The following is a 27024-nucleotide window of genomic DNA, read 5'->3' as shown; positions in this document are numbered from 1 at the left end:
CCAAATTCATCCTGACAGCTCTAAAATATTAGTATTTATTATAGGCTTACCATAGTCAATTGGAGTAAGGCAAAAACATGGTTTGGAAGACAGATTGTTGGTGTATATGATCATTACTGGAATTTTGTTCATTTCTAACAAAACAATCTTACATAGTGTAACATATAAACAGCATCCCATCTAGACAGTGGAGTATGAATGTCATGAATATATGTTTTAGTACAGCTTTAAAATTTCTGGTTTTATACAAGTGCCCAACTGAGACAATAATCAGCCACCTGACACTGCCATTTTACTTTAAACATCAACCCACTGGACCAAAACCACAAGCATTAGAACTCATAGACCCTTTTTACACCTGGTATTAAGATGTGTCTCGGGTGATCCAAACACATCTGAACAGGTGAGACGCATCACTGTATACAGCTAGTCACTTAAATGCCTCTCCTGTGACCACTTGTGATCAGATTTCAAGGGAAGGGACTCTGTTTCATGACGACATCAATAACTATGTCAGTCTGTTACTGCATGATGATAAACTGCAACAAGTCAGAAAAGCACAAAAAAAAATGGCACGCTATTTCTCCCAGATTCAGCTGAAATTTAATGCAAGCACAAAAGCAACATTTTGAGCAGAATTGTCCATTATTTTAGTGGATTAGTTGTATTAACCTGAGCTGCAGATATTCATGCTTCTCATAAGTGTCCCTGCATATTGATATCAGACACACTGAAGATCCGTCAAGTTCTCATGCTTGTGTATATATCCGCTTTTTAAAATTTTCTGATCGGATGGTTATTTCCTTTTAAACCGGCAAAGTTTAAACTGTTGTTTCAGCACAGTGGTTGACTGACAGGTAAGGGGAGGCGCTTCACTGCTGCCAGGACACATACAGGATGTATTACCGTTTACACCTCAACTGCGATGCTATCATATGCGTTTTTGACCACATTTGTATGTGGTATTTGTGATCCGATAACAAAAAGTTTTAGACCCCGTTTAGACCTGTATTTAGCACTGACCACATGTGATCGGATCACCAAAACCGCATCTGAATATTAGGTGTAAACAGGGTCTTAATGATGCCTAAAAAACAGAGGCATTTGAAGGTTTCATTTTGTGGTCTTATATCAATACAAAATAATTTTCTCTGTTTTGCCTTAGTATAACTTTGACAGTTCATTTTTCAACTAGACATCACAATAAATACCCGTAAATTCAAAAGAAATATAGTATTTCATTTATGAAGAAATGAGAGAAAGTGTAAACAGGTTCAGCTTTCCTTTGTCAAGCTTGTCATTAGCTCACACTGAGGCACCGCTGATTAAAATGCTAACGATTCACAAACCAGAAAAGTGTAGACACGCCAAAACTTTCAGACAGTAAAAACAACTAAAGCCCTCAGGCATGTTTCCTGCAAAGACTGTAAAATTGAGCACTGGAAGATCTGCAAAATCTATGCACAGTACGACACAGGTGATTGACAGGGCATGCTTTTATGTGCCCAGACTGTCATACAAAGATCAAAAAGAGTAAACTGTCATAAACATGTTTAAACTGTTAATCAAATAGAGCATTCGTAGCATATACAGAAATTTAAATCAGTGATTAATCATTTCTAAACAGAATCTTGAAAAGTTTAAATAAATCACAGGTTTCAAACTTTAAATGTGAACATATGTTTTGTAGCAACACTATATACACTACTATCCATGAAATCTGTAGGTCATGCATAATACTGGGGTTAGCAGTGTTTAAATAAATTTCGTTTGAGAAATGGGTAACATATGGAGTGTCTGTTTTGCAAGTTTGGAACAAATTTTTTTGGACACCTTTATGGTGAAGTGGTTTTCACTCAACCAGAAAGAACATAATATATCTGAAGGACATCAGCAGGCCAAGAAGAGAGTTTGTCGTTGTACCCGTTTCATAAAAAGGCCCTTTTTTCAAAGCTCAAGGTTCATGGTCAAGTGTTTATGTGATATGCTGTCAAATTATTCACTGAATAAATGTGTCTTGTAATGTTTTTTTTTTTTTTATCTGTCATACACTTGACAATAACCTACCTGCCCTCTAAAAAACTGTGCCAAATCCTAGTTATATGACACTTTCCCACATCCTGTGACATTCAGAATGAAAACTACAAAGAGAGGGACAGATGTCAGTTCACCGACTTTGCAAGACATCAGGAAAAGGTTCATTTAGTGGTTACACCAGCCTGTCACACTCTTTAGAGGGGCCTCTTGTGAAAATAATCATTGGTAATTTGATCAAAGCCTGCATCCCAAGAGGATTGTAATGGATCAGTGAGTTAGAAGCTTTACATAGGAGTATATAATAGAGGGAATTATGAGGTTAAAGCAGCCAGAAACACAGAGAGAGAGAGAGAGAGAGAGAGAGAGAGAGAGAGAGAGATAATGCTGGTGATTTGTCTGAGGAAAGTGGTCATTTGAGTGTGTTAAGCATTAAGATGTTAATCTTTTTATCGTCTCGTTCAACAAGGCATGAAACAACAATAACAAACATTCAAAATCTAGTAAGGGCAGCTTATGAGTTTGAGGTCAAGCTTGAAACCATGTAAAGTATCAACCAAAGAAAGATATGAAACAGCTATTGGGAAGAAGCTACTTCACATGTACATAGGATAAAGGAAAAGAGGGCTTCTTTGCCAAAACAAATTAAGCATGACATTAAGTTGGGGAGGGAAAACAGGGAGCAAAATTAGGACATACAAAAGACAGAAGCAGGTGAAAAGTCGAGGGAGAAGCAGTGACAGAACTAGGAATGGTTCAAGATGGTCGACTAGTCATCTAACAACTGCCTAGTCGAGAACAACTACACTGAGTGGCCAAAACAAAAGTTGCCTTTTGGATTTAAATAATGGTTATGATCTGGGGTTGCTTCAAATGGTCAGGTCTAGGCTCAGCAACGTATAAAGCATTAATTATAAAGCTGCTAAATGGACATCTCTTTTTTGTTGTTGTTTTTAAGACAGCGTGTCGAGTTGAATACAAAAACAAAAATACAGAGACGCCTAGATTCTGTTCCATTCCGCTGCTTTCCCTCTAGCAGTTTTTGGACACAAGAGCGTGCACATGTGAGCCCTAAAACAGCTTAACAGGGCTTCCAAAAAGTTGACCAGTCATTCATCCACTACAAGGCGATTTTGAAAATAGGTAGTTTTGCAAATCCCATGCCAGAACACATGCAGTAAGGGAGGTATAAAAAGGAGAGATTTCCATTACTTGATTATACCTGGATTTCACAGTATAATGACATCCTTGTAAATCCTCCCAGAATGTGGAGGGGGGCATACAGAGAACTGTAAGTCATGACAGACAGGCAGCAACATACTTGATGCCCATTTATTAACCAAAGCACAACAATCTATGAAATGCAAACAGAATCTCTTTCATGTGCAAAATAGTCCTGTAGTGTGCTCATTAACCAGACTTCTACTTCTCATTTAATAGGAAAAGGAAACACTCACAAAGCCAAGTTGCCCTGGAGCCATCCAAGAAAACTGACAAAATCAGTCAATTATTCACTAGTGGGTTTAATTAAGAGAGATGTAGAATCTGCCAACCACACACAAATACCTAAAAGGTGTTGTAGGTGATTTTGTGGAATACCACACAGAAACCATTCCTACTAGTGGACAGATATCACTGAAAAAGGTGTCATATCACATCTGTCTCTGAATCAGCCCCAGGCTCTGTTAGAAAACATAAAAGGCTCTCTTCCTTTTACATTTTTGGGTTTCCAAATCAAGCTTGGTGACATGTCTTTGGAGGGTGGGATTTTGTAGTGAGGGTGTGTGGGTGAAAGGATGGTGTGGTTAAATTTGTATAGGCTAATGCTGCATCCTAATCAAAGTCGGTTGTTGGATATTCCTACTTGATATCTCTGATCTCCGAGCATGAAGGCATTCCATTGCCCGATGCTTGGAAGATGACAAATAGGGAAACAAAAATGTAATGCTCCTGTTAGCTTAGCAGGTGTTCAACTGGATTTCTGCATAAGTTTAAGTTGGAAGTCCGAATTCAAGTGGTGTTCAATTGCATTCTTGCAAGGTGAAAGTTGGAAATTCAAACTTTCCGAGTTGAATGGAATGCAGCCTATGAATGGAAAGTCTACCGGAATTTAGCAAAATGATTGAAGTCATTTGGGTCTGATTACAGTGGCTCAACAACTGGGTAGGGTTGCACCAGCTGTGCGTAAGTTCTCACGTAAGTTAGGATGTAAAGTTCACACTAAGGGCTTAGTAACTATTAGTTAGTTTGTAACTTGTGTTACAGTCCTTAATTTGGTTGCACCACCTGTTCTTAAGGCAAGACTTAACTAGTAGATCGTAAGCTCTCCGTAAAGTCATGCGTAGTCGCATAATATGACGTTTACCTGTATTGATCCAATAAACAGCCTTCAAATTTGTACATAGAAGTATTAAAAAGCCATGAACTTCAATTTGATCTTGTTACGGTTGATGTTCAAACCTTGTTTGTTCATGTAAATGTCAGCTGTAATCAATTATATCCCCATTAAAATATGAAACGTAATAAAAGTAGATTTGATAAATAGTATATTTGCCCTATGTAGGCTATATAACAATATTATAGGAACTGTATCTAAATTAAATGAGGGGTGATAAATAAATACTAATACAACAGGCTGGAAAAACAGACATTTATTCATTTTAATATCCTATATATATTTTGAATGTGTTGAAACTTGACACCGGGCGACGCACCCTGAAAACTGCACAGTAAGAACATTTACATGCTGAAAAGTAAAGACACTTAAACACAAGACACAAGAGACTTAAAAGTAAAAAAAAAATTCTCTCTCTCTCTCTCTCTCTCTCTCTCGATTGATGCCTGTCATGCAAAACATGAGCTCATTGATGTCATAAAATATCATTCTGCTTTTTTATTCCATCCGTTACGCCTGGTCAGAGTCTGCCGTTAATATTTACTTTATACGTAGGGTTACATTCTACCTAAGTTTAATGGTGCAATGCTCAAATATTAGTAGTGCGTAAATTGTGACTTAGTGCCCATTTACGCCACAACTAAGCTAAGTTTTAACTTGCGTATAGCTGGTGCAACCGGCCCCTGTTCCTCATCCAACTACAGGGGGTAATGTTAAGTCCCAGGCAGTGTTGGGTAACGTTACTTTTAACAGTAGCTCATTAGAATATTGCATTACTCCTTAAAAAAGTAACTTAATTAAAAAGTTTAACTTTATGGAAAGTAAAGCGTTACGTTACTTTTGTTACTTTTTTCTCACAGCCACTTTCTCTTCTGCTATGCTATGCATTCCATACAAATAAGCCATGCATTGCATACAAGAGACATTACAGGTCATGCTAGCAACTGTACAACACTCATGTCAAAACAACATAGTAAACAAACAGATATTTAGAAAGTAGGTCTTCACATCATATTTATAATAAAGTATCAATAACATGAATATGCATTATCTGTTTTTCCATCAACATGGCAGTCAGTATGAATAATGAAGAATAACCACTGTCTTACCTAAAGCAGCAAAGTCCAACACTTAAACCTGCATCCTATCTGTCATCATATGCGGTGTCCATCGACAATGTCAGAGTCAACTTAAGGAGTTTTTCAAAAGTCAGGATAAAATTCAGTGGGGAATGCCAGCCTAACATGTTCAAGGAATAAGTCTGATGAATAAATTAATATTATTCACTTAAGTCATCTCAGCGCACGCTTGTTTTGAGTTGATCCAGGGTGCATACAAACACCACAACTTAAAAGGCTCATGTTGATACAACTTGAATGGAATCGTTTTTTATGCTACCAAAATGTAATAAAAACGGTTTGTATATTTTACCATTCACTTAAATAGAAGTGACTCGTCTCTGCTAAATAGTCTCTGGCCTCACACTCTATAGAAATACAATTCTCATCATGCACTACGTCTCCTCCCCAAAGTCTGCACACTTTTAATCCTGATTTCTCGCAATACAGGGAAAGTAGAGGTGTACAAAAGCAACGTGTTACTTTATCAAAAAAATATTGTTACTTTACTCGATACTTGAAAAAGTAATCTGATTAGATAACATGTGGATTGCCTTGCGCCTGGTCGACCGCGTTGCCTTTGTGAGAATCATTTTCTGACCACGAACGAATAGTACGACACATGCACACTACAACTGCTTTGTGACACTCTTTTAGTACAGTCAACAGCCAGCGCATGCACAGACGACGCGTACAGCTGACGACCACGTGCGCGAGTCAAGAAAATCTAGGTGGCATGCGGTCAAGCTGCGCAGCTGTGCTGATGACGCAATTTGCGTCACACATACTGTGTGTGGGGAATTCTACAACACGCACACCTGAAGTATACTTTGGCCATTAGGCTCAAGCTACAGGGTAACGCATGGTAATTTAAGAATAATTAACACGAGACAATCTCTTTTATCTTATGCGACTTATGCACCCTGAGGTGGTGTTTGCCTAGGAAGGATTCACTGCCTGAAATAAACCTATTAGCATGAGGATGCTGGCAGAGAGACACAATACACTCATGACTACACTGACTTTGACCCCATTTATACCTGGTATTAAGATGCGTTTTTTTAGTGATCCGATCACGTAATTAGCGCTAAATACAGGTGTAAACGAGGTCTAAAACGTTTTGTGTCCGGATCACAAAAACCACATATGAATGCAGTCAAAAACACATGTAACCACATCACATTTGAGGTGTAAATGCTAATCCATCCTGAATGTGTCCCGGACAGCAGTGGAGCACCACCCCTCACCTGTCAATCAACTGCCACTTTTTTTTTGCACTTTCTTTGTCTTATCATACTTTGTTGTGGTTTATTATCATGCAATATATCAATAAGTTGATTTATGTCATCAAATAAACGGAGTCCCTCCCCTCAAATCCGATCACAAGTGGTCACAGGAGACCCATTTAAGCGGCCAGCTGTAAACAGCGATGTGTCTAACCTGACCACATGTGATCGGATCACCTGAGACGCATCTTAATACCAGGTGTAAATGGGGTCTATGAGATCATTTCAATAACCACTGTAATTTAAGTATAAGTGAACTAAAAAAGGCTACATTTAAAAACACTTGTTTTTCATGAAAAAAGGTTTTGTCAGCCTCAGTTAGCACACAATGCAAGGTTGATGAAAGAAAACAATACTACACGTATATGATCTATGATCAATATGAGAAATATATGAGAAATTGAGGGCTCTGACTGGGCCACACATGGTATGGTTTGTCTTCCAGGTACAGATTCCATCTTTAACCTCATGAGACCTTAGCGTGACTGCTGTGTGCATTTTCCATTTCCCTTTTTGGTTTGTGACAAGTAGCACCTAATAAACATGCAAAAAAAAAAAACATTTATCCAGAGCAAATAGTTTTCTTAAAAATTTATGTCACATATGTGGACAGTGGGAACTAAGTTTTAAATAATACAAAGCTATACAAATTCAGATTTTTTTTAAATCAAATTGTTTATTATGTTTCTAGGAATGTTGGTAAGTTTTTGAGACATTACAGACATTACAGCTGATTTTCTGTAAAGCTGCTTTGGAACAATGTGTACTGGGAAAAGCACAAATAAAAAAATACAAATAAAAACTACACAATTTTTTATTTTTTTACTTGATTTGACTTATGTTACAATGTATTTTTTTCTACTTGGCAACAAAATCTCAATGTTCTCTCTTTGCACTGTCAATCAAACAAGTAATAGCCAGTCCTGAAGCATTTTACCAATTAGAAATTTTCATAAATAATTATGATTCAAAGCAATCGCCAGCATTGTCAAATCACTGCCAACCATGTTTAAATAAGAGAAAATAAGAATTCTACTGAGAACGTTCCAGTATAAATCTCTATATGGAGGAAATCAAACCTCTCTCCCAACTGATAACCCCTATATTATCAACAGCACTGATGATGTAAAGAGGAGACAAGTACACATTATCAGTTTTTAAAATACACATCATCAATCTTACTATAAATTTTTGTTTTTACTGCAGTAACACTAACTGGTAACTTGTACAGATTCATATTAAATCTGATAGACTTGATTTTTTAATACAACAATGAAAGTTGTAGTTAAACGTTTTTAAATGTGTTTAGGCTATTAGTATTTTTTTTTTAATAACAAATACTATCGTTTATTCTTTTTTAAAAGACTATCAACATTAAACTAACCACAGTAACTTGGATCCATCCATGGTCTTACCTGTTGTAATAGCCTTACCATTACAAATGCCACTGTTAAACAATATAGATGGTAAATTTAATGAAGGGGTTAAACTTCCATTAATTCAATCCTACTCCTGTTCCAACTGGCCGTGTCTGCCTTTAGATATCTTAAAGGTGACTTATAGCATTAGGCCTGTGCACCTGCTGAACTAATGTCATTTTTGTTCAAATAATATGTCCAAACAAATGCATGAAGTTACAGTCTCCAGGTTACTTTCTCACTTTTTGTGGGGTGGGGGATTTGGCTAGTTAAAATGTTGAGTGGCTGTGGCTAGTGACCTTGGAAACTACTAGCCACAGTGGCCAGTGAGCCAAAAAGTGAATTTCAAACCCTGGCTGCACAGGAAAGATATAGGATGCTCCCTTGCTCCCTATTTTGTGAATGACTTGACCTCCAGTGTGCTGTCTGTCTGCACTGGTCTCAGAACGGTTCAAAATGCACCTTATTTTCATTCATATAAAGCCTCTGGCTTTTGGATGAACCCACTGATCCTCAATGTGATAATGCACAGTAAATATAGGATTTCTAAGGAAGAAATGTGCTAAAGTACGCATTAGTGTACACTGTGCTTAGCAGCGTGCCGTTTCGCAACAAATCGCTAAAATTTTAAAAATGGTATATCAGATAAAACTAGAGACTCTAATCTTTTGACTCAAACAGTTTTCAATGTTAAAACTTACATAGGTTTCTTACCAGATGTAGTTTTGTTGGAGTATCTCCCAAAGAAAAACTCCTGTGATCGACGCCATGTTGTTTTGTCACATGACTCGAAAATTTAACCCTTTACTGACAGCCCAGAATCTTCTGAACTTAGATCAGTCAGTTTAATGAATTTAAAAAGTAAAATGTATTTAAATTATGTGTTGCATAAAGCGAAGCCAAAATACAATATCCACACTTGTGTATGTGGGGTCGCACAAGGTTAAACAAATCCATCACTCTGTCTTTAAACAGGACATAGTCTACCAACAAATCTGAAGAGAGCCCAATCTTCCCAGATCGGCCAGCATCTCATTACTGAAAAAATAGAGTTAGGACTATTGTGTAGGTGCATGTGCTTGTTGTAATACAGCCTATAACATCCGACAAATTAATGTTAACGATCTTGAACTGTCCATACACACGTTTAGTGGGTTTAAGATGGAAACAGGTTGTGTGGCTCAAGGAACAGTGCATTCCTCTTGCCATGGCCAATGGTACTCAGTCTTACAGTGCCGTTTATATCGAGTGTGTGTAGGTTGATGTGGTTTAATAAGGATCAGATGTTAAGGGCTAACAGATGCATGTGTGTGATAAGGATCCTGGAGTATGTACAATGGAAATGGACTGGAATAATCCAAGGCAGACTGAATAATGTAGACAGTCAAAGAAGGGAGGAAAGGTATGAAAAGAAGCTGTGGGAGAGAGTAAAGAGTTGAGAGAGAGAGAGAGAGAGAGAGAGAGAGAGGAAATGGGACAGTCAGTGGAGCAGCTATAGCAAAATGCAGGAGGAAAGGGAGGAAAAGAGAATGGGAGGAGGAGAAAGAGGGAAAGTCTTTGTGGCAGGGGCAGAGGACGTTTCTCTACTGAATGGACTTTCTGCCACTGATGAAATAAAATACGCTTATTTACAGCTCTGAGGGATGGTCGGGGTCCACTCTCTTTGTCCATGTCTTTGTTTTACCCTTTTTCACGTTCGCTACACGCACAGGGTTAAAAGACAGGATGCTTGATTTACAAACATCCTGTGAAAGCAAGAAATAAAGCAAAAAACTGAGTGAGTCAGACACACTGAGACAAGTTAGCTACATGTGTGCTGGGACAGGGAAAAGCAGTTCATTTCAAGAAAGTGGACATCCATTTAATTTGTAACATATTAGGTAGTGCATTACAAATGAATCCCATTTGATACGTTTTCTTGCCAGGGGAGGAAACAGACCAAATGGGAATTTTCCTCCTGCCTGACCATGTGGCCTCTTTGTCCTCTGTGGTCCACTGAGCCAGTTTTTCATTACCATGGTGAGCAGACCAGTCTCTCTTCACAGTGAGGAAGACTACACTTCTGCAACCATACAGTATGATCCATGAAATGGTCAAATGAGACTAAAAAGTAAAACTTAGGGAGACAGAGCAATCTGAAAAAAACAACACTATTGATGATGTATAATTTGCATCTTTGCAGGCTCCTGATCGCAATTAATATGGAATAATGCATTTCTCATTCTTGCTTGTCTCCAAATAAATCACTTTCAGAGAGCAGCTCACATTCTTCACATCTCTTGCAATGAATTAACAGGCTTGTGTCAGACAAACACTCACATCCTTCACATCACAGCACATTTGATGCATCTATGGCAGACAAGCATAAGTGTTGTTCTGTTTATGTCAAGTTTTGGTGGTAAATCCAAAGAAATGAACACTTCAAACACAGTGAAGCTGATGTATTTAAGTTGTTACCCAGTTACAGTGGTAAACAGTTGCCGCTTGTAGCTACTCATGTTGATGACAAAATCGGACCGCGGTTCGGACTCAAATAATTTTATGTGAACAGAGACAAGTGGGGGCAGGGGGGGGTAAACAAAATTGGGTTCAGACCAAGCAATCAAACCAAGTGTGAAAGCACCCCAACATAATTTTTGTCACATTTTAAATAAACACTCAAAATGACATATGATTTGACAGATCATTATGTTTTAAAAAAAAAATAAAAAAAATTTAAAAACAAATTACACAATTTATTATTAAAATAGTATCTAATAGGAGTGGGCGATATACTGGTAGACATGATAAACCGGTAGAAATTTGCCAACCGGTATACATTTTGGATTATCGTCTCTATCATGGTAACGCAAAATTGCCACATGCACGAGAAATGTGTACAGCACATAACACGAACGCATTACATTACTGCCATGGAGGAAGGCAGAAGGATTGCTCATTCCTCAAATTCATTTGAATGATAAGATGAGGAGATTATGAAGGAAAAAGTGCATCTCCATGGTGTGTAATTGGTTTGGCTTTAGAAAATGCAATACCGAGCAGAAAACAGTGATTTGCATGGTTTGTACATTGTGCATGTTGATATATCCATGTGCGCGTATATATCAGTGGTCAGGGCTTTATGTGAGACTGATAGAAATAATGAATGAGTTTTTCACTGACAGCTGTACGTGTTGTTAGATGAAAATCTTGTCTAGAACGGAGAAAAAAATGACACTGAATCGGCTTCTGTGGCATGAAATTTTGCTTGAGCCATCGTCAAAGCAAATTCAATGACATTCATCCCTCGCTTCAAACATGCTTCCCATCCAAACACGCGCAACTGTGTTTTGTGCGAGTGTTGGGCATGCAGTCTGCAACACGCAAGTGTGCGCAAGTTTTGAAGTCATCCCAGTCCTTTCATTTGTGCTCCTGTGACAGAAGAAGCACAATTACACCTGCTACTCATTCTGGTTTCCCTCGATGTTAAGTGGATTTTTAAAAACACATCAAAACCCTTTCTAAAATTAACATCGATGAAGAAGTTTTCATTTATAAAGTATTTAATGTTATTGATTTTTCAGAAAAATTAAACTATATTGTGATATATATCGTTATCATGATATAAAATTACTCAAATCGTGATATAGGATTTTGGTCATATCGCCCACCCCTAGTATCTAAAAACGTATATCAGTGTTTCCCCTATATACATTTTGCAGTGCTGCACCACTGTCGAATTATGAGCGCAGCTGTTTGGATTTCACATGGTTCATGTAATATTCTTGAAGCAACATAACCAGCCCCAGTCAACTGTGTGCTTTATACACTGCAAAAGAGACCCCACCACAAACATAAACAAATACACTCACTTATAGTGACGTCAAAGCATAACACTCGTCAAACTCGCTTAATTTCAAGTGGCTCGCCAGCTCATTTCTGAAACGTAGGATGGTAGGGGATCGCAAAGTTTCACTGAACAATCAGTTAGCGCTTTCCTTATGAATATAAATGAGCCTTCCCCTGTCAACTGTATATTTTGGAGCGCATTTTGCTTGCGGAATGAAACAGCACTGCACTAATTATCAACACAGCTTAATCATAGCAGCACGAGGGCAGAGCAGGTGTGGCAATTCGCAGACTGGTCTCAACCGAACAGACTATTTTAAATGCGCTTGTGAACCAGTGAGATTCGTGGCAGGGATTGGGATACCCGTTTGAATGTGGCACAGAATTGTCTGTTGCAGAACTCCAAATGTCTTGGTGATGAAACTAGTTTAAAACAAACAGCCCCACATTCTAAACGGCACAGACAAAGAAAACATAAATTAGAGGGCTTTTCAATTCAAAGATCATACTGCTTACAAAAATTTACCAAAGATTTACTGTATTAAATAGAGCCCGACCAATATGGGATTTTTGAGACCGATACCAATTTTAGAGGGGGAGAATTCACATATTACTGATATGGTGGCTGATATGAAAACAGACCTTTTCTATGTGAATTTTTCACCGATTTTGCACCGATATGACTATGCAAAGGTATTCATAAGGCTGCTTTCTTAAATATTTTTATCAAAGAATATTTGACATTATTATTATTATACACTGTCAACAAATTCTAGAAATGAACATTGAGAAAATAAAGAATAATAAAAAAATACAATAAATAGCTTAAAAAACATCAGTACTGTATGTTCAGTATCAGTCAGATGCTGACCATTTAAATAAAGAATAAATTAAAATTATAGCTAAATAAAAATCAGTACTGTATGTTTAGTATCTGTCAATGGCTGACCATTTAAATAAAGAATAAATAAAAATATAATAAATAGCAAATAAACATCAGTAGTACAGTTTAGTATCAGTCAAATGCTGACTATTTTAATATTGCCAGTCAATTATGGGCAGGTTGTAAAACAAGAAGCATTTACACCTGCCGAGTCAAGAGATAAACAGCAGCAGTGTTACACCGTATTCTGCTGTACAAGTTCAGCGGAAACTTTCAATGGTGGAAAACCAGACTTTTAAATATTACATTTTATAAATGCAACGACTGGAACTGTTCGGTTGAAGGGGGTACTAAACTGCGAATCCTGAACAAAACAGTTTGGTGAATACATGTTTACACATTAGCTTCCACTCAGCTGACAAGGGATGAAAGTAGCTATGTGGTTATTTAGTTAGCTATAAGCTCGTTTTCACACAGAGTAAAAGATGGATGTTGTTTATTTACTTTCCAGCACTGCGTCTTACCAACTAGGTAACAACGTAGCGTGAAATCAGCATTCAACAGACATAATCCACCACCGCACCGTTGTCTGCTGAGCTGCAAAAAGATGGCTCTGATGGTTACCTTTCAATCTGCTACGTTACTGACTGCACTGACAAACTATAGCTTGCTAACAGATGTGATAAACATGAGTGACATGGTTGTCAGGGACAGGATTAACATTATATTAGTTATATTGAAAAGGGAAAATGATGGGTTCATTGTTTATTAACTTTCCAGTATGTATTTCACAAACTAGTTAGCAACTTACTGTGAAGATACCAAGACACAATGAAGACGGAGTGCGCTCTGCTGGACAAACTATGTTATGACACCAATTCTAAATCACCCCAAGCATTGTCTTCTGCGTTATATGTACTGAAAAAAAGAAGTTTTCATATTTGCACATATGGGAAAACATATACGCTGATACCGATATATCTCTGAAAGGCTAATTTCAGCCAATAATATCGGTCAGGCACTAGTAGTAACACTAACTGTACTATATTACCTATGGTAGTTGTGGCAGAAAAACTATTTGCGTTACAAAAATGCCATAGTTCTTTATATAGAAACCATAGTTACTAACCATGGTAGTTTGGAGCCATGCATGGTTTTACATGGTTATCATGAACTATTACCAATATCATTGTTAAAACTATGGATGCTATGGAATAACTATGGTGCATTTTCATAATTATGGACCAAGCTATCGGTTTTCCATCTGTGTAATCTGTAATCTGTACTCTTGAAATGCTCTCTGGTTGTAGGAAAATGTAAGTTGTTTGCCTTCAGAAATTCCAAGACATGGCTGTAGTTTAATCAGAAGGAGCATTATGAAAGGAATCTGTAAAGACCCAACTTCGTCACACTGTCAGAATATTTCAATTTAGCCATATAAAAATTAGGTGTTGTAGGTGATGCTATACTGTGAAATGTGCATTTCAATGCACATATCATGTAATATTATTTGCATGGGTGCTACCAAATCAGGTGCTGGTGCCACATTTTCAACCGGTCCTTTGAGGGCACAAATAAACCTTGATGTGTCCCAGGCTGAAATGGAGTTTGACACCCTTGTTTTAATCTATTCGTCAACCAACACGCGTTAATACGGGTCCAGCATTGCAAGCACACAAACAACAGCACGGCTGCTGAAAAAATCCTAGGGGAAACACTGTGTATATGCTAACCAACAGAAATAAAATATCCCAAAAAGGATATTGATAATAGAAAATACCTGTTAACAGAAATAAACAACACCCCCTGGTTCACGTGAATGTCAGTGTACAGTTTCCACATCCACAATTAGCTTTTTTCCTCTTGATGTTAGGTCTTAAAATTTGTCATGCAAAAAGAAAGAAAAAGATTGAAGCTGCTAAAATCAAATCGATCTTTATTATTGATTGAATTTTCCATATTTTCTACTAATGGACTATTTAATTATAAATATTACATTAAGGGTGTGTTGATACTTGGCAGGTTTGGTTCGATTAAAACGAACTCTGGTGCGATTGTTCTGTTAGCGCGGTTCATTTGAACAAGTGTGAACACTGTCACCCGAACCTTTGTGCGCATCAAACAAGCGGACCAAAACCGCATGAATAGTGGGTCTCGGTCCGCTTCCAAACGAACTCTGGTGCGGTTCGACTGATATTTGAACGCCACCTGGACCAAAGATGTCTAAATGGACCAAAAACAGGAAGTAATTTGCCTAATACTGACCTCAAGCATACCTGGTTCTTCTCATCATAGGAGCTATGTTGCCCATTACAGTTTGGTACAGGCGTCGAAACCGCCGTCAGCCGTCCTTGCAGCATATCTTCGTTTGTCTGTGCAACGGAGGAATTCCTGGTGCTGTTTTGACTCCTTTACACATTTTATTAGGTCTTTGTTTGTTCTCAGCTGGTAAAAATACCACCATATATACATATATAACTATAACAAGCGCATTTCGCCCAGCAGCCAGCATTGTTTTGGATGATTGGCAAGTTTCGTCAAAAACATATACGTCATAAAAGCTGTCCAATCAGGTTGTGAATTTTCCTGATGCCTTTGGTTTTGTATCGTTAGGTTCGGTGTTAAAAATGCCAGTGTGAACGCTAAGCGAACCAGGACTAAATGTAACATTTTCTTTTTTGGTCTGGACCAAGAGGACCAAGAGAATCAAACTAAAAGTGTGAACACACCCTTATTCTTAAATTATATGGTCAAACAGTCAGCAGGATCTTGTGCCTTACCGTAGGCCTACTCTGCGAGCTATCCTTTGCTCCGCAATTCATTTCTAGTCACATTCCCACTATAAATCTTCATAATCTTAGTGCCAAATTCCTTTTTGACCTCTCTTCTTTCCCCTCATCATCTCATCTGTGTCACTGCCCAGGTTACGCCCATAAAAGCCACTTTTCATGGTTTAATGAACTGATGAAAGCTGATTTTCCAGACCTCACCAAGGAGTCACTAAGAGGTGACATTTTCAGTTTAATTCTTGGCTTGATTTCAATTGGCTGTAGGCAAGTGTTAATCATACAGTCATATAACCCCTACAAAAATAAACTGCTCTGCCAAATCAAGATGCACACGGCAAGCTTCATGCTGAACTTCAATTGCTACCCCACAATACTCTTGATTTATAAATTAACAAATCGTTTGTCAAATATGCATTAAAAAAAGTTGACTGCTTTGGATCTTTACAAATTCAAACTGATAACTTTTAAGTGCTATGTTCATGTCATAAACCATAAGGCCAGAAACATATTCTAAGAAAGCATGTAAATGTGAATCCTTGGTGATCACTTTATATATTCTTAATGTGTGTTCTCATTACTGTGGCATTTACAAACGTCAGTACTCAAGGGAGCAATAGAGTAATCTTCATTTCCATACCATTAAATGGGACATAATAATGTGATAGTTTAATCAACTTGTTTAATTATTTGCTTAACAAGAATCTCTTTAAACTGCTTCTCTGCTGTGACAATATTGACCTGAAAGAGAAAACTGAACATAGAAGAAAACTGTTTTACAAAAATGTCTGCGGCAGCAGCCCTTACGTCAATGCTGAGAATGTAACACGAACAGCACTTTTGTTGCGTTACGAATTGCGTTCTGATATTTCGGAATGCAACTTGTGAAATCTACCTTACCTAGCTAGAAGCATTCATGTACTTGTGCAGAGGTTGTTAAAATGCAGATTTTCCATCATTTATTGATTTTTTTAAAACAATTTCAAACTGCAGTCCATAATTTTTACCAAAAAAAACGCATTAAAAACGCAAGCTATTTAAACCTAGCACCTACGTTTTTATTCTAACCATATGTCATCACACAAACCCACTCTCTGTATACTTGTCTGAGAAAGAAAGCACAAGAGAGTGTGCTCAATCAAGTGACCATGAGAAAAGGCCCATTTAAAATAATGCAAATGGACCTTACGTGCAACAAGTCTGTGACTGATAATGTGGCAAATAAAGATTATTTGTGGCGCATCCTCTGGCGTAGAGTATGCTTTAGGCCAAAGTCTGGTGATAACTCCCACACACAGAGAAGCTCCACCCTTCACCTCCTCAGATCTTCAATCCAAACTACAGCTAAGAGATGACAGGGAATTCATTAAAAAGCTAAAAGTCTGTACATCCTCCATCTACCTTTTAAATGTCCTTTCCTATAAATAGAGCCCCTTTAAAATATGGTCACTCAGTTTTCAGTGTCATTAACACATAGGAGGGATGCTCAGATTCTAAGTGCAAATTCCTATAAACTAACTGCCAGTTCATAAACTTGTTCGGAACAAAAAGATTATTGACTGCCACAGTGTGGGCATGTGGTTGGCACAGACGCATCCATTGCACTTAATAGCAATCTTCCTCATAATTCATGTGATTGTGAAACGAGGCAGAGATCTGGACAGATCTCAAGGGGTCTGCATGTCAATTGCTCACTTTAGAAGACTATGTTTTCCAAGGGCTATGAGAGCAGGAATGTACAATAGATCTCTACAAAAAAAAAACTAAATCATTTGCTGCATTTCTGTGATAAAGTTGGGTTTCAGATAAACATGCCAATAAGCTGGTGAGGAAGGCAGGTGGGTTGAGATAGATGGAAAGAGTGGAAGAGGAGTGCAATACGCTTAGGTCATAACGCTACAGAAGAAACTGATTTTTGTTTTAATTTCAAAGCACGCTAGTTTTTTTTTTTTTTTTTTTTTTGGCTTTCTCCTGTCTAAATATGACACTGATTCAATTTCACATTGAGCTTTAAAATGAAGCCAGCGAGAAATCAGCAAACATCAAACAAAATAACTCAATCATAGCATGCATTTTCAGGAAAAGAGCACACTGTAAACAAATCTTTGCATGCAATCCACAAATTACAAAAAACTAGACCACCGCTCCTCTTCAAGAAGCAAACAAAAAGCCCCTGATGTTGTGCAGAGCATACAGAGTGTGGTCATATTGCATATATACAAGCAAGTCCATCTGTGAGCCCATACCACCACAGAGACAGATCAGCAGCATTCCATAGGCTGAAAAACACTGCCTTCACAAGCTATAGGTAGGAAGGCATCAAGGCACGTCTGAATCCAATGTCTGAAAGCAGTAAGTAGTTTAAGTATTGTTTTTTTTGGGGGGTTTTTTTGTGACTCCATTTCTACCAATAAATAAGTATTGTAGTTACTAAATACTTGCTTAGTTATGCCTAAAACACGCTTGAATTTGTTTTTCATTATTAGACATGATATATAACGGTGCTTTGCAGGTTTCACGAAACCAGTGTCATAAAGGAGGTCAAGGTAGATCAATGCAGCTGCCTTAGCTTTTGGATACGTAAATAATCAAGCTTATTTCCCAAGTGTGTTTGCACTTATAGAGGGTTTGACTTGGGTGGCAGCATTAGTGTATCCAATGTTCAATACTGCTCACATCGTAGAACATGTGCAAATTTACGTGAACAGAGCAGTGCTATCAGGAATATTAATGTTAAGACCTACTTCTTGAGAAATGGGGTACATCACTCTACTTGTAAATGGCATGAGCCAATAATCTCATTATTTTACAACTCATCTAGAAAGACCAGCCTGTACTGTATGGTCACCATTTGCATTAGATCTTGGTCCCCAGCAATGGATGCTGAAGTGCTAGTGTACCCATGCACCATGGTTCTAAACTAGATCAACCAGAAAGACTTTCTTGGTCAATCAGCTTCCCCTACAGCATGGTTAACAGCATGGTAAACAAGGCAGACAAGCACTATCCAGCATAAATCAGCTGGGAAATACTAAGCTGGCCCTTTTAAGTGGAAACAACTCCAAAATATAACAAAGTTTCCACATCAAAGATCAGTTTCTGAAACTCTACTTGTCTTTTACTAATACATTTACAAGTGAACTGCAGTGTAAGCATTAAATAACTTCATATATCCACACCCAACTATATATTTAGCTGTGGCTATGGTTGACTAGTGTGCCTGTGACCAGTGAGGGCCGTGGTGAAAGACCCATAGAAAACCACATATTATTCAACCAAACAAGCCTGTTTGTGTGTTATGGTTGGAATATTTCAGGACAAGTTCCCAGTTCCACTATTTCTATCCAAAATCATCTCATAAAAGATGGGACCATTAGTTTGCATCTTGCTCATGCACCTTGTTCAGTCACGTAGAATGACTATTCCCATCATATATTGGATCCTCAGTGTCAACAGGAAATTGTTGGGTTTCTTCAGACACCAAGTTTCAGGTATGAGGCTCATCTAAGACACATGGTGCATTCCTGAGCAATGACAAATGCATATATATATATATATATATATATATATATATATATCACACACACACACACACACACACACACACACACACACACACACACACACACACACACACACACACACTCTTTGCTGCAGTACTTAATCCATACACACGTACTAACACACATACTGGATTATTACATGACCACACTGATTGGTGGATGTAAAAGCAAAGTAGTGATGCATCTTGGGCGAAACAGAATATTATGGACACACTGGGACGAAAACAGAAACTGAAAACCAAAAATTATAATTTAACATTAAACTTTGTTTTGAATAATTAAACAACTTCTAAATATTATTAGGGGTACACCGAATCCATTTTCCTGTTATTACACATTTCATTATGAAATTGAGTGACAGAGAAAAATTACATAAAATATGTAGACTATTAAGAAAACCTTTACTGTTAAATACTCTACTGGATAATGCAGCAGCAAACTTAACAGTAATTCCAGTGAAAATCTTCAGTGAACATGAAGCCAGTTCTTTGACACTTTTTTCCCCCACATTTTATTTGGATCTGGAACATGGATTTGATTCTTTAGTGGATCTCTTTGTGTTCACTTTAGTTGTGATGGGATATCACTTTTCTCAGTCAATTTTAATATGATTGTAATGTAGTAGTAGCAGTATTAATAATAATAAAAAGTTATTATACACAATAATATACATTTTAGTCGTAATTTCTCAACTTTAAAACCCTCTGGCTTTTGTTTTAGTGGAACATTCCAGGAAGAACTTAGAGCTGTGCCAAAAAGCTATTTTATATATATATATATATATATATATATATATATATATATATATATATATATATATATATATATATATATATATATATATATATATACACACACACATATACATACATACATATACACACACACACACACACACACACACACACTACTGATCAAAATACACTCACCAACCACTTAGATACATCTGTACACCTACTTACTCATGCAATTATCTAATCAGCCAATCATGTGGCAGCAGTCCAATGTATAAAATCATGCAGATACAGGTCATGAACTTCAGTTAATGTTCACATCAAACATCAGAATGGAGAAAAAATTTGATCTCAGTGATGTGGACCGTGGCATGATTGATGGTGCCAGATGGGCTGGGTTTGAGTATTTCTGTAACTGCTGATCTTCTGGGACTTTTACGCACAACAGTCTCTAGAATTTACTCCAAATGGTGCCAAAAACAAAAAACATCCAGTGAGCGGCAGTTCTGTGGACAAAAACGCCTTGATGATGAGAGAGGTCAACGGAGAATGGCCAGACTGATTTGAGCTGACAGAAAGGTTACGGTAACTCAGATAACCACTCTGTACAATTGTAGTGAGCAGAATAGCAACTCAGAATGTACTACACGTCGAACCTTGAGGCGGATGGTCTAGCCCGTGTCAGGTTCCACTTCTGAGCCAAGAACAGAAAGCTGAGGCTGCAGTGGGCCTACCATCTGTGCACCTCAGCAGAAATCGAGATTCATCAGATCAGGCTACGTTTTTCCTGTCTTTAACTGTTCAGTTTTGGTGTGCCTGTGCCCACTGCAGCCTCAGTGACCAAGAGAGCGTTCACTTCACTTCTGGGGATGTGGACTTTAATGTGCAACATAAAAAATGCTTTTTCTCCATGTGAGAGTTTTTGTTCCCGGATTTTAAAATAACAGTTTCTATTAAATTTTTTGGCCTTTTTTTTCTTTTTCAGACGAAAACCAAAAACAGCATTTTTTACCATTATCGGCAGCCAAAATTTCAGTGCATCCTTAAAGCAAAGCAGATCCTCTTGTTCTTTAAAGTTTTCAAAACACTGTATTAAAATTGAAGCCATATATGCATTTCCAAAAAGCCCCAAGCTCATCTTCTTTAAAGCAGCTTTAGGCAAGCATTATGGAGATTGAGAGACATATTTTCACGAGAAATAAGAGTAGATCAAACTCTCTGCGAGTCAGAACTAAAACTCCAGACAGAAAACACGGCTACTTAAAAGAAAACCTCAAACACAATCAGAGTAATGACACTGATCCCTCAGACTACAAACATTCCTCAAACATTGTCATTACCATGACTGAACATATAAAAAGTGTGAGACTCATTTGGGTAATCAAACACAACCAAGCCTGTGAGGGGAACTGCAGAAAAATCCCAACTGAACTCCACCTGAGAGCTGAAAAAGTCAAAACACAAAAGGAATGTGTTTAGTGTGCAAGAGATCGTCGAACCACACACACACACACACGCACTCAAGCACGCACAATTCAATCTAGAGTCTTCAGGGAACTTAAAAGAAAACCACTGCCTCAGCAGAAACCTAAGTTAGCAGAATCATGTCGAGTTTTTGTAGATTGTATGAAATGGAGATAATGTCTTGTAACATGATCAAACTCAATCTGCTGCAGAAGTCAAAAACACTCGGGGTACGCTGTTTCCGTTTATAAAATGATTGAGGTTTGGAACTGAGAACCAGGTCTTACTTGGAACCGGTTTTATTTTTTTTAAATACCGGAGTGAAATGATTTCCATGTCTTTTGGTTCCGTTAACAGTTCGAAAGCATATTCTAGATGGAACACCATACTAAAATAGTGTTTCCTGCATTACTATTCAGTGGCACTGCAACAGCACTCCTGAATCTACACCCCGAAACATACAGCACAACCAGAAATATCCGATACATGAACAAATGACTCAATGAGTTGGTTCTTTTAAATCCACAGCAGGGCTCCAGACTAACATTTATATCAGTGGCACCAGTGCAACCAAGTTCTAGAGATGGTGGCACCAGCACCTGATTAGGAAGCACTGGCGGGTTTTAGGGCATTTAAATAAAAAAATAAACATAAAAACAAATAAATAAATAAATAAATAAATAAAAGACAGAAACAATAATATTAGTGTTATTATTGAATCCTAAATGCAGTTAACATTATTTAGCAATATTAATATTGCCCAGTTTTTTGTCACATAAAAATGCACATTTGACAGTAAAGCATTGATTTTGAGTTGGAATGATGATGATGATGTGAATTTACTGATATTAACAACAATACAATCTGTACAAAGATAATTAACAAATAATTTATGTAGGGTTTTGTTTAAACATCCTGAAAGTAGGACTCAATTACTGATTTTGTCTTCCTTTTATCAGGCTCTTAATTACTGAATTAACATTTTCCTTCAATTAAAGTTCATCAGAACTGAACATATTTACAGAGGAGAAAACTCATAGCTTCATCCATGGGGGTCCAGGCTTTAACACTCTTGTTAAATACTCCTTTGTACTTGCCCATATAAAAATGTACCATAGATGTTGCATAGTATTGGGAGTTAAACTGTGGTATTTGTAAGATTATGGTAATCACAGTTAAAACCATGATTCATCATTACCATGGTTAGATGTAATTGTGGTTTCTAAAAAGCAAACTATGAAATTAGTAATGATAAACAGTATCCTAAACATATGTAAAAACTATAAAAACAACAGCCATAAAAGTGACTTATATTCCCTTAATATAGAATATTTCATATAATTATAAATAGCAACATAGTAATTATAAGTAGTAACATTATTTATTTATAACATTTCTGCCAAAACACCATCATTTCTAAAGTTAGTGTTACAATATAGTAACTGCAAGGTAAATTTCTATAAGGATAGTGATGGATTAAAAAGGCTTATAATTACCGTTGTGCATGGAATGTCTTCCTGTCTACCTTGTCACTGCTGTTTAGAATGTCGGGGCTGTTTAATCAAGTTTCAACTAGCTTCAGCACGGAGCCTTTAAGGTTCCCATTCCATACGGGTGTATAACTGAGAATTCTGTGTTGAACTGAAATTGGTCGCGTGACTCGCACTGCGTTTACTACTTGGACAGCGTGGCGAGAGCGCAGAGCAGGTTCGCCAGTGCTGCACAGGACACCAGTCCTGCTCTACTCTCACGCTGCGGCCCACAAATGCACTGCATGTTTTAATCAGAGATTTTTTTATACCGAGATACCACCCTTCGCAGCTTTACCATAGAAGAGAGCATAACGGTCAACTAGCATGTTATGACACTAAACGTTTGCGAAAGGGATGACGTAAGCTCGTTGGTAAGGTGAGCTTACGTCATCCCTCTCATGAGCGCACGTCACAGGGATGTACGGAAGCGAACATTTGTAGTTAAAAAGTATATAAGTATTGTTTTGTTTCTAAAAATAATCAATCAATCGTTTGGGTTCAGAAGAACTTTGTCGACTGGAGTCGTGTGGATTATTTTGATGCACCCTAAATATGCATTTTGGACCATCAAAATGCATATTGTTCATTCACTTGCATTGTTTAGGGGAGGAGGCCTGAAATGAAATCCTAAAAGTCTTAAATTCTGTTTTGATGAAGAAAGAAACTCGGATACATCTTGGATGGCCTGAGGGCGAGTAAATTATCAGCAAATTTTCATTTTTGGGTGAACTATTCCTTTAAGTGATGAGCTGTTTCATCACAAAAGCAGTTTATTCTGCATACTGAAGAATCTCCTTCATTACCATTTATTTACCTTGAAAGCTCCCCCTTGGTAGAGTGGTTCTGGTTTAACTGGGTAGCACCATTTCATGTATTTGGCTTTTGGTGTTTCCCATGTGCAGCAGAAAATGTCAACTCTTAAATAAGTGTTAGACAATTTTGTAGTCACAATGGTGCAACCTCTAACACAATTAAGTCACACCGTCAGGAAAAGCGCTCAGAAAATGCAACCATTTAGGCATAGTCCAGAGCACTGTAAAGGGCAAAACATACAACGCTACTTCCTAAAACAAATTACTCTTAATCAGCCAGTTCTTTTGAGTGAATCAAAAACTGAATGGCAAATGTAGTAATTTAGTCATGTAAACTTGTGATACTTAAATCAAACTGACTGGTTGTTCATTTGACAATGTGTAGCTAAAGATACATATTATAAAATAATGTAAACAAATTTAAATAATAAAAATAAAATATAAATAAAATAGCTCCTCACCCAAACCATGATGATCTGCAATGTCCAAACTAAATTACCAAATTCAACCTGCCTTTGCTATGAAGCTGAAAACAGAACCATTCCACTGTACACAGCAGTTTTGATTGCAGACTGTTGAGAATACAGAGTGGCCAGACTCATGCCCACATTAGCTTTAGACCTTGTCCTTGGGAACTGAACTTGTTCCATTCCTGCAGTGTAAGTGCTGAAGCTGATGTGATAGACACATTAAACACTCTAATTGGACTCAAGTTGATCGACGAGTGTACTAATGAGTGATTTACATTAGGCACAGTAGGCAGGCTATTGATTTTGAACCATCAGTCACACCATACTCTAGATCAGTGTGACTGTTCCTCGGAAACAGCCTCAGCATCCAAATTATAAATGTGGTGTATATGCAAACAGCACAATCTGTGCTGTTAACAACACTAAAATACAGGGCAAACAGGGAAATCTGTCTTAATACAGGATAAAGTGCAGTTGCAAAGCTGGTGGAAGCCTGGCAATCTGCGTCAGTGTCAGATGGCTATTACTTATTTTATTTAAAAGGATAAATGTACCTCAGGATGAGTGGTTGAGAGAGAGAGGGTACTATTTATCAGCTTACTCTAACAGCAAACTGCTGAGACCTCTGCATCAGTCCAAAATCCATATTCAAAGCAGCTTCTCATGTGAGCAGTTCATCTTTCAAAAAAGTTTCCATACAACAAAATAATATATTTAGGAATCTCTGTTTTAGGAATGTGTTTAGGAATATTATGTTATGCCAGGTTAAAGCTGCTTCCAGATCCACACCCTGAATTACATCCACTAAAATGTAAAAAATAAAATAAAAAAAAAAGCACTCTGGGTTAGGACTCCAAGGTGGATAAACAACGCTCAAAGGACATGTTGGAGAAAGAATCGCCACTGGCTAATACATTTTTGTTTTTACACCCCAGAGGACATATAAGGGTACTAAACTGAAAAAGATATTAAAGGAATAGTTCACCCAAAAATGAACATTTGCTGATAATTTTCTCAGCCTCAGGCCATCCAAGATGTATTTGAGTTTCTTTCTTCATCAAAACAGAATTTAAGACTTTTAGGATTTCATTTCAGGCCTCCTCCTCTAAACAATGCAAGTGAATGTACTAAATTTTTTGACGGTCCAAAATGCATATTTAGGGTGCATCAAAAAAATCCACACGACTCTAGTCGACAAATAAAGTCCTTCTGAATGCAAATGATTGATTATTTTTTAGAAACAAAACAATACTTATATAATTTTTAACTACAAATGTTCGCTTCCGTACATCTCTGTGATGTGCGCTCATGAGAGGGATGACGTAAGCTCATTGATGAGGTCACGTCACGTGGAGGAGGAGGCAGGAAGCGCGTCACTGTTTACATTGTTTTTTATTATTATTATTATTATTATTATTATTTGGAAATGATTTTATATATATATATATATATATATATATATATATATATATATATATATATATATATATATATATATATAAATATATATTGTTTTGGACTGTTTTGGTTTGTGTACGGCACAAGTTTCTCTTGTAAACAATGACGCACTTCTTGACTCCTCCTCCACGTGATGCGTGATCTTACCAACGAGCTTACGTCATCCCTCTCACGAGCGCATGTCACAGAGATGTACAGAAACGAACATTTGTAGTTAAAAAGTATATAAGTATTTTTTTGTTTCTAAAAATAATCAATCGTTTGCGTTCAGAATAACTTTATTTGTCGACTGGAGTCATGTGGATTATTTTGATGCACCTTAAATATGCATTTTGGACCATCAAAAAATGGAGTACATTCACTTGCATTGTTTAGAGGAGGAGGCCTGAAATTAAATCCTAAAAGTCTTAAATTCTGTTTTGATGAAGAAAGAAACTCAGATACATCTTGGATGGCCTGAGGGCGAGTAAATTATCAGAAAATTTTCATTTTTGGGTGAACTATTCCTTTAAGTAAGCCGAGAAGGGAGCACCTTCACATATACTCTATATAGTTTTCATATATCTGACTTCATGCAATATAGTATGCGAGATTGTACATTTTATTTTATGTTTCACTTTTGATCATTTTAATCACATTTTAGATTTTTTTACAAGTACAAATTCTATCAATTTATATGATGTCATGAAATTGCATTTTTAATAATGTTACAAACTGTTGTCACTGTTTAAAATTTCATACACATTTTTAACAAAATATTCACAAGGTTGAAACCTAATAATGAAAATATATTTACACATATAAGAATTATTTTATAAAAATAATAAATTTGCAATATAAAAATAAAATGTTACTACATCAAATCTACTATGAAAAAAATTAAAGCAATTAAATATTACAGAATGTATGATTGTGCCTTTATTTATGTATTTACACATTTATTACACTTACTACATTTTGTTACATGTTTGTTTATATGCACTTGTACATTTACATTGAGTTTACATTGATCTGTACTGTATAACAAGTCTTAAAATGGTACTGTCTCTTTAAGAGAATAGACAGAGCAAATGTTTATGGTTGAATGAGCGTAGTGAGAGAAGTTGCACAGCTGTTTTTCCTTGATCTGTGCAATGTATAATTAGAATTAAAAAGTTTATTTTTTACTTTTTAATCATCAACTGACTAAATAACAAAGGATATTTAAAGAGAGGAGAAATGAAAATTTAGTGTTTGGGTCTTG

The 27024-nt window shown here is 37.0% G+C and overlaps 1 protein-coding gene across 6 annotated transcripts in view; it reads right to left on the bottom strand.

Annotated features, from left to right (window-relative positions):
• The window catches only part of LOC127412332 (coiled-coil domain-containing protein 102A-like), a 116704-nt gene that overhangs the window by 71434 nt on the left and 18246 nt on the right, over nt 1–27024 (bottom strand). The window lies entirely within an intron of this gene.

Source organism: Myxocyprinus asiaticus, chromosome 1 (assembly GCF_019703515.2).
Source record: "Myxocyprinus asiaticus isolate MX2 ecotype Aquarium Trade chromosome 1, UBuf_Myxa_2, whole genome shotgun sequence".
NCBI lineage: Eukaryota > Metazoa > Chordata > Actinopteri > Cypriniformes > Catostomidae > Myxocyprinus > Myxocyprinus asiaticus.
The sequence above is the reverse complement of the archived record's forward strand: the minus strand, read 5'-3'. Positions and strand labels throughout refer to the sequence as shown.